This window comes from Alosa pseudoharengus, unplaced genomic scaffold (genome assembly GCF_046254945.1).
Source record: "Alosa pseudoharengus isolate Yale_2024_CS ecotype anadromous, Long Island Sound unplaced genomic scaffold, YU_APseudo_1.1 YU_APseudo_1.1_scf_8, whole genome shotgun sequence".
NCBI classification, from domain to species: domain Eukaryota; kingdom Metazoa; phylum Chordata; class Actinopteri; order Clupeiformes; family Clupeidae; genus Alosa; species Alosa pseudoharengus.
In genome coordinates, this window is record NW_027468870.1 from 4,686,188 (window position 1) to 4,695,967 (window position 9,780).

The window sequence follows — 9,780 nt, forward strand, 5'->3', positions numbered from 1 at the left end:
GGCATTCATCATGTGGCCCGAGAACAGGACGTTTTAACACTGGTAAACACAGGGAGACACAACTTTCCCACCCAGGCAGGCAGTATCATGCATTCCCGAATTTCAAGAGAAACTTATTGGCAAAGCTGAATTACCAGGAGAAAATAATGGACTGGCAAAATGTGCCTATTTAAATAATTAAGTAAATGTGAAATGTAAATGGTGATGGTAATTTGTAAATATTGTTTTCATAAATGACAATGTAAATAATTGTGTTTTCATATAATAGTTTAGTAGTATCCACATTCTTGAAACCATTTTTGTTTTCTTATTGGTTGTATGTTCAAAGTTCAGCATATATCTTCAAACATTACCTATTATGTGTAGATATTAAACATCTTTATTGACATGTCTTATTGTTTGTCTTTTAAATGCAGAAACATCACCAACCAGTAGAGAAGTATAAACCATTTTAATTTTATTCAAAAATATTAATGTAACAGAGGTAAAAAAAAGGCATTTGCACAACAACAGGACCCTGAAGCTACAAATTTGAGCCTGAATTTGAAGCTAGTCTGAGATCTTCAACATTGACAAGCCTGATTCCAAGTTACTTGGGGATGATTGTATCTTATCATCCTCATCCTCGTCATCAAAGTAACCAGTGTAATCCATGTCAACCTGAACACGGTCATCCTGAACAACACAGTCATCAAACAAATTAGTTTGACTCTGTTCGATGTCATCAAAAACCTCATGCATAATTCATAGTATCTCTTTTGCATGTTCCAGCTTGTATGTAGGGAGATTATGGATAATGAAGTCCAGGTCAAATATCTGTGTGTACTGTTCTAAAACTGATCAATGAGTTCATCTCCAAAACCAGTGCAGGCTGTGTCGACTGTGTAAAGTGGTATGTTTGTATGGTCCTGAAGTAAACTACTCCTGTACGTTTGTAACAGTTCCCTGATCAAAGATCAGATCAAAAGTGTGCCCTCACACTTGTCTGACTATTCTGTGTTTGTGGTGTGATGAAACCTCCCCTTGAAAGTGTTCATATTTGGGGATTAGCTCCCCACAACCTTCAGGTTCACAAGAACAAACAGAATGGCAGTGAGTGCAGCACAGATGCCCTAGATCAACAGATGTGGTGTGTTCCTCAAAATGGCAGTACAAAGCTTTCCGCAGATAACTAGTCACTCCATTAAAGTACCGTCTTAACTGCTGGGTCAAGCTTTGTACTAACATCCCTCACAATCCAGTGTATGGCCAGGTACTTTAATCAGACCCAGTCTGCTGTTTGTTCTGTTTGGGCTCAGGGCCAAAATGATTGGATTGTCCATCTGAAGCTGTTTCATAACCCTGGCTCTGGATTCCCGATCAGCAGAAGCGGTCAATGTCAGCACAGGTGTACCTAGAATATATAGCAGTACAAAAAGCAACCAATAAGTAACAGTAAAAATAAGAAATTATGAGTAGTATCATTTAGTACTTTTTAATGACTGTACTGACATCTAAAAAGAATACATCACTTATAAGGGTGCAGTGACTACCAATATGGGTAAGTGTGCTTGAGTACATAAAGCAACACCCAAATGCCCTTCTGCCCTTTTGCAGCCTGACCACTGATAGAAATAAAACAGATATGGGATTCATATCACGACATTGGGAGTTATTTACTAAGTCAGACAGTTAGATTCTCTTACCATTTGTAAGTTAGATGAACTTCGTCCACGACGATACCCATTACGTTGGCTTGAAAAACATCGGAGCCTAGCATGTCCCTCCACTTGTTGTTCAGCAGCCAGGATTCCGGGCTTCAAAAAAGGATCTGACGACCGCTGGCTATATCCACCTCGTCGTGCACGCCGAGTTGCATCGCTGTGATGCCCATTTCAGTTGCTTCGGCAAAAAACATCTTTCTTATCAACAAATGCCTTGATCCCGTTACTCTGTTCCTCTTTTAAAATGAATTCGCTGTCGATATCTTCTAGAACAGACCTGATAGCAGAATCTACACATCTCAATTCTCCAGCGGCAGCCATCGTTGTTGTAAACGAATTCAACCCAAACGCTCTTTGGTGACGTGGTTGATTACGTTACTGTTGAGCATCTGTCCATCATCGTATAAAGCCCGCCCTGACAATTTGATTGGCCCGCCAGCTTTTGGGCGAGCATACTCGCGCCACTATTGATCAATGCCAGACCGAACTTCCCGACCTCAAACGTTGTGGGCGGGACTAAGTTCGGAATGGCACCCAGGCTACTTGTGCAAGGCACCCAACCCCTCAATGCTCCCCGAGCGCCGCTGTTGTTGCAGACAGCTCACTGCGCCGGGATTACGGCTCCCACACACAGCTGCGTTCCGTCAACGCATGCCAGTGGGTGTTCCCGACGGTAGCTATGCAAATGACTTGAAGTAAAACCGTAATGTGATTGGTTGGTGCCGTGCGTAGATTGGCTTGATTGGCCGGTGCCGTCTGTCGGTGGAGCAACAGCTGAACTCCTCAACGCGAGCGGCGGGAGAAACGCGACGCGACGGACCCACAATTCAGTTCGGCAACGGATCACGTGAGCCCATGTAAAGTGAATGGGATGCGTCTCCAGCAACGCGATGCATGCAGCTGTGTGTGGGAGCCGTTAGTGTGTGCTTCACCTCACTGTGCGTTTGTTTGTGTTTCAGAGTGTGTTTCACTAATTCACGGATTGTGATAAATGCAGAGACCAAATTTCCCCTCATCAAAAGAGTATACTTATACTGAATGGGTTGCAGGCTGGTCCTCCTTTCACCTTCACTGACACCATACATCTTCACCGACAGCCATCACGGCTCCCACACACAGTTGCGTTCCATCAACGCATGGCAGTGGGTGTTCCCGACGGTAGCTATGCAAATGACTTGAAGTATACCGTAATTTGATTGGCTGGTGCCTTCTGTTGTTGTCCCTCTGTGCAGCAAAAGTTGAACTTTTCGACACGAGCGACGGAAGCAACGTGACTCAACGGACCCACAATTCAGTTGGGCAACGGATGACGTAAGCCTATGTGAAGTGGATGGGATGCGTCTCCAGCACTGCACCGCACGCAGCTGTGTGTGGGAGCCGATACACATATTGTACTAAAGTGTTTCCCAAACTTATTTTCTGGCGACCCACTTTTTAAAAATGACAGACCATCGCGACCCATTTCACTTCAAATCTACCCTGCAACCACCAATATTGTTTAAGGCCACAGGTTCTCCAACTTTTCTATGCCTCCCCCAACCATACATTGCTATAAGATCTCTGCTTTGAACACGGTTGTGTTGCATTTTGAGCACCATCAGCGTGAAAAGTTGGAAATGACTACTGAAAATACGTTTTAATGCGCATCCGAGAGTAGGGGAAATTCTCGCATGTTGCGCAGTCGTCATTCGTCAGCATAGTAAGCTGTTCCTGTATTTCTAAAAAAAAATGTTGTAGGCTACATTGCGTTGCAGACAAATGGGTCCATAACACGGTGGACGTCAATTCCAATGTAAACAGCAAATAACTCAAGTCGTTATATTGTATTGTTGTATTATATTATATTGTATAGTCGTTATATCAGAACAAGAGGCGTTTGCGCAATATTGCGAGGTAGAAAACGAGAGGAATAGTGTTTAAAATGCCCATTTAAACTGTAAACTAAGATTAATGCACTGTTGTGAATTTTAAATCAGAAATAAGAATGTGAGGAGGTTGCTATTAACTTTAAAGATTGCATCTGCAATCAAAACTATGCAAATTGAATGGCCTTATGTCCGGTCTATGGATGTCTGCTTTAGTTGACAGCACGGTCACTAGATTTTAATCGGTAAAGTTGAGGAACTGGTATCTATTAATGGTATGTATTAATGTTTGCAACTGCGAGGTACATGGCAGGCCCCCCACAGAACGGTTTCATTTTGAGAGGTAGATATCCATGCTCAGGCGATGCGTTCGTCCCCCAGTTTCATGCGCCAGTTTCATGAGCTTTTATGACAAAACCGTGACTGTGGTAGTTAACAATCTACATCCTAATAGAAAACTGTTAGCTTTCCTGGTATCAAATGGTATCAGTTAGGCCTATAACACAACATAAATTGTGCTGGCGACCCAAATAAAATCTCCTGCGACCCACCCGTGGGTCGCGACCCAGACTTTGGGAAACACTGTTGTACTACCAGTAAACACGGCTGAAGTGCCCTTGAGCAAGGCACCTAACCCCTCAATGCTCCCCGAGCGCCGATGTTGTTGCAGACAGCTCACTGCGCCGGGATTAGTGTGTGCTTCACCTCACTGTGCGCTGAGTGTGTTTCACTAATTCACGGATTGTGATAAAGTGTCCACCGCAATTCAATGTCCTTTAATGATCCATGACCTCATATGACACATTTGTCTTTTTTATTTTTTAATAGAATGGACGGTTACTTGATAGAGTATAGAGACTATAGTAGGCTAGTTGCTGCTGTTAAGTTGCTGGGATGTTACGTGTATTCACATCCCTCTCTCTTTCACTTTAAACGCTATAGCCCCAAATAGCAAACAGTGGATTAGCTAAGTGCCATGAGTGAAAGGCTTAGCATTTTTTAACCAGTAATATTGTTCAAAACAGCACCAAACCTCGTCAGTAGCTGGTTCAGGGTCCCTACACATAAAACGAAGAACCAACATTGTAGTTAGCGAACCCGGAGTTTATTACAGAAGACTGTTAAGAACACTTACCAACTGTCCCCCTACCAGCTCCTCCAACCCAGTATCGCACAGATTTGTTGTACTATCACGTTTGGTTAATCTATTATTCGTGCTGGGGTTGGCCCTTAGCTAATCCACTGTTTGCGATTTGGGGCTATCTTATATACCGGAGCAAGCTCTGTTGTGGTTGATCAACAAAAAATACTGTCTTCACTGCTTATTTGATGTGTTTTAATGCAGAAAAACTAGCCTGGAAACCAGACGCTCTGACTTCGCAGAGAGTCTGGCCTAGATCCATAGGCATTCGTTTATTTCCGGGTGGGAGGGCACAGTTTTGAGGTTTAAAATCATTGGAGTTCCTTTGAACCAATCACTAACAACCGGCGTTTCGTCATACAGAGAAGTTTCTCTGCAGCACGCCCATAACAAGCACGGGTGCATCTTATCAGCAAACAATCACACGTTTCATCAGCGTAACTCTCGCCAAAATGCATAATATAGTGTTTTGTGAATGTACCCAAGTCAAACTTTCATATAAATGCATAAGTACGTCCAAAGCGCCACTTTTAAGCTTGTATGCGTTGTCGTTTTCGGGTGAAATGACCTTTTGAATGGGATTCCTATAGGGCTACTACTTTTTTGATACAATCGCGTCAAAATCGCTATTTTTTCAAATACTATGAAGGCTCGACACAACATGAAACTTTGATCGAAGTATCATCAGTGTCTCTACACATGAACTCGAGCATTGAGAACATTGTTGGTGTACACAGAGTTTACTAAAAGAGAGGTTTTGAACAACTCACTTGTTTTTTCTGCTCGCTGCCATTTTGCCATCTTGCAAGGAGTGAGTTGTCCAAAATCTTTCTTTTTAGTAAACTATGTGTACACGAACAATGTTCTTAATGCTCGAGTTCATATGTAGAGACACTGATGATGCTTCGATCAAAGGTTCAAGTTATGTTGAGCTTTCTTAGTGCTAACCCGACCATGTAGCCTACTAAACTACAGTTTGACTCGGGTACGTTCGTAGCCTATTTCAAGTGACAAAATCTATGACTAAAGTTTAGCTGACGATATAACATCCTACTCCACTGTGACTTTGTTCATGACACTAAAGTATTATTTACATTTGCTCAAAGATTTCATAAGTATAAGTAATTTTCGCTCCCTACCTTGATGTATTCCAAGCGATGTGCTTCAGGGGCGAGGACGTAGTAGCTCCAGCTCCTTAGCCACTACGCTACCATGTAACATGTGCCCCGGTGTTTAGGTGTGCCGAGAATCATCAACCGAAAAGTTATGAAATAAAACCTGAGAACTCCTATATGACCGTGCTGTGCAAGCGCTAGTCATACTAGTCATAATTAGGGCTGTCACAAAAAAATCCCATTCGATTTTTGAGACATAAGGGACCGTTCGTTATTTATAAACGGGGTCACCGGAGGGATTTTGAGTGCTTCAATCAAAAGTTGCATGACCCTCCCCTGCCTGCAAGAAAATTTTCAACGACCCTCCAGCAGTCTTTTCCAAAAAGACATGACCCTCCCCGGCCAATCGTCGATACCTAGCGCGCTATGTAAACACGTCGATTTTAGCAATCGTTCTAAACTCACCCTCTGCTTTCTGATCTTACACATCACACTTCACCAAGATGGTGGCCATTTCTGTAGATTTACTCACTAACACAATAAGCATGGAAACTAAATGCACACTTCCTGCAACTGCATTAGCCTACTTGAAATAATTTACTCCTCTAGGCTAAGTATTCACATGAAATAAAACAATAAAACATTGAGACCATTCAACAAAGCACACTGGGTAATAACAAATTCAACACATGAACCTGTTGCTATGGACTCGTCTCTAGGCTTCCTCAGTCATTGTAAAGCTGCCGAAGCTGAACATTATCCAAAACTCAATTTCTCAGACGAGCGTCAATTTGGGAGCTTGCTACACTCCTTCATTCTCAAATGACTTGAAAAGACCGTTTGCACAATTTCACAAATAATCACAGGGACCGAAAAATACTGACCGAAGAATAATTTTCTCCTGGACCGGCCCACCACTGGACCGACGACCCCCCCCCCCTCCCCGCCCCCCCCCAAAAAAAAAATCCCCCCCTGATTCCCCCCATAAATAACAAACACACAGTATTATAGGCCTACTGTAGCAACACTTCATAAACTGAACCCAAACATTTACATTTGGACCTGGATCACACCGTTTTAAAGTGATTTGAAATTGAGGGACAGGATTCAGGGATAGGCTACTAAAGACATGCTCATCTTCTGTCTGTCTCACGTCATGTTACCCCATGCATTAAATCACATGTCACTGCTTGACTAAATGAAAAATATAGGCTACTGAACATGGACATCGTCATACAGTTGACCGAAATTACGTTTTGTGCCAACATGTTGTAGAAACACAAACACAGCCTTTATTTGGTGCAAATCTTCTCCTTTACTTGTAGTCCGCGATTCACATTAACTGTAGGCCATCACCACAACTGTATACTATACTAAAAGTTTTTGCACTAGTTTGTGTGCCGTCATCACATTTTGCAAAATTAGGCTACCTTCGTTACTAACCTACCAGTTGATAGCCTACTTTTTACCTGCATCGACTCGCGATTGATTGTGCATCTAATGTAACACCCGGTGGAGAGACCACTTTCCAAGTTTCACTTTCACTGTTGTTGTGAGCTAAATGGCTAGGCCTACTATATGGGAAAAACTTTGAAGAGCCTTTTGAGTAGGATCAATGAATGGGTTTTCTTTAACCTGTGCTACACTTTTCCACCAAGTTGTACGAAAATTGTAACCTGGCCCTAGCCAGATGAATGTCGTTCCGCTTAGCTCCGCCTAGCTTCACTCACATCCATCTGGAACCTCTTCCATTGAGAGTGATTTCTCCAACCAACTTTATGGTTTAGCGAATCAGGACGCAGGGCGGGAGTTTCATAGATGTGACATAGCGTAGAAGCGACTGTGAGACTGTTATCAGCGTCACGGGTTGGCTTCGATGAGAGTGGTTGAAGTAGCACGTCAATAGATGACGGAAAAGTGGCTTATTCAATCATATGCAAGCATTTTTTGATTAGGTCCAGCCTTCTGAAGCAACATTTCAATGGATCGGTTCCAGATGGATGAGTGGAGCTAGGCGGAGCGAAATTCATCTGGCTAGGGTCAGGTTACGAAAATTGTAGGCTAACCGTAGTTTTTTTTTATGTTGACAGAACCGCACTACAGTAGCCTATATGGTGCAGTAAATGGAAGCTCTTGGTGGCGCGTGCATCTAACGTCTATAGGCCTATTTATGGAATACAACTAGACCTCTGATTGCTGTTTACGGTTAAACTGCGATAATGTGAACACCAGCCAGCGGAGGGCACTTACAGCCTAGGCTACCATGCACTCCAACTAGCGGCTGCTTGGACAAATCCACTTGAGGGGGGCCCGATCGTAACACACACTGAACCTATAATGAAGAGGCCAAAATTATTGACCTGTCACCCCCCAAGCCAAATGGATGCAACTGCATTTATAGGCTAGTCCTAGGCCTACACGACGAGCCGCAAATAGGCTAAATAACTTTTAAAAAAATTAATCCCGGAGGTAACCGGCCCACATGTGGACCGGCCCACCGGGCATTTGCCCGGTTGTACAGATTACCAGTCCGAGCCTGGCCAGCATGCTCCAGGGCCTCTTGCAGCTGTCAGTCAGATGGACTACCATGCACCACCTACTGCCATTGCAAAGGTGGTGTACAGTGTGCAAATAAAAATTCGAAGATGGCTACACTTTCAGTGGAGGATACTGATGACAGCGAGGGAGAAATATCTGATTGAATTAATGTTTTTTGGAGGAGACATTTGATGTTTGTGATGTGTACAAGGCCAGCCTGGCAACATGTTCTGTATATAGTTGCTTTCAGAATCTGTGAGAAAGTTCTACTTTGTTCCTTATAACTTTGTCTATTTGATTAATTGTTGAGGGTTGATACAATTCATATGTCTCTTGTGGTTGTTGCTCAGCCTACCATTTCAGCGGTGTGACGTTACCAGGCTTTACAGTTATTATGTTCTCTGGAGGGACTTGAAATCATTTTTAGCATGTTTTTATTGACATCATTGATTTCTGTTTGAGAAAAGCTTTCATTTGATACCATACATGATGGGTTTATACAGTAATGTGCATCTAGTTATTTTTTATGGTCAAAAAAAGGGGGCGTGGCAAATTATGTCATTTTAAAAAAAATGCTCAAGGGTGCCGGAGCGGCACCCGTCAGATTCTGAGTCTACACCCCCTAAACTATCAATTTTTGCAAAAAAAAAAAAAAAAACTAGGGATGTCCGATATTGGCTTTTTTGCCGATATCCGATATGCCAATATTGTCCAACTCTCAAATTTCGATTCCGATATCAGCCGATACCGATGTCGATATGTGGGTTATTTTTCCTCAAAACTAATTTAGGTAACATCACATATCTCCTGTTGTGGAATTAACACAACATGCTTAATGTTATTGTGATGCCCCACTGGATGCATTCTTGAATGCAACAAGGCTTTCCAAATGTTAACATTGTCTGTGCAAAATAAGAAAAATACTTCAACTTAATTTAGGGAAAAAGTGCCATGTTTATTTTTTATTTTTTAATTGTCTCAAACAACAGTTTGGATTACACTCTCCCTGAGATAATCTTGACAATGCCCGCAACAAATATGGCAAATTTGACTTCTTCACAAATGATAAAACATTGTACCTGAACAACTATGTGCAACATAGCAGAATGTAAAGCCAACTAAAATAACAGGCATAGTGTATGACAGGCTTCCCTTTTTCTGTGTTAAATGAGCCTGCATTTGTAGGATGCTTCATGAACTGTTTCTTTAACTAAAACTCAATCACCTTAATTGAATGAATGCACAAATATGAGTCAATTACAATGTGGCAAGCAACTATACTGCACAATTTTGAAAACATTTGTTTGAGCTACAAAAAATACTTCAGGCTTGAGGTGAAGTACATAACGGGCCATACCCACAATCAGGCTTGGAATTTCACCATTTTAGGAGCAAAGCCACTTGGCCTTCAGTTGGGC

General features: G+C 42.4%; 1 long non-coding RNA gene across 1 annotated transcript; it reads right to left on the reverse strand.

Annotated features, from left to right (window-relative positions):
- Nucleotides 1-440: 440 nt before the first annotated feature.
- LOC143112072 (uncharacterized) lies at nt 441-2,001 on the reverse strand. The gene is made up of 2 exons (XR_012984666.1): nt 1,686-2,001; nt 441-1,393 (listed from the first exon to the last, which is right to left on the reverse strand). It is a non-coding gene; the product is annotated as an uncharacterized LOC143112072 (long non-coding RNA).
- Nucleotides 2,002-9,780: the final 7,779 nt, after the last annotated feature.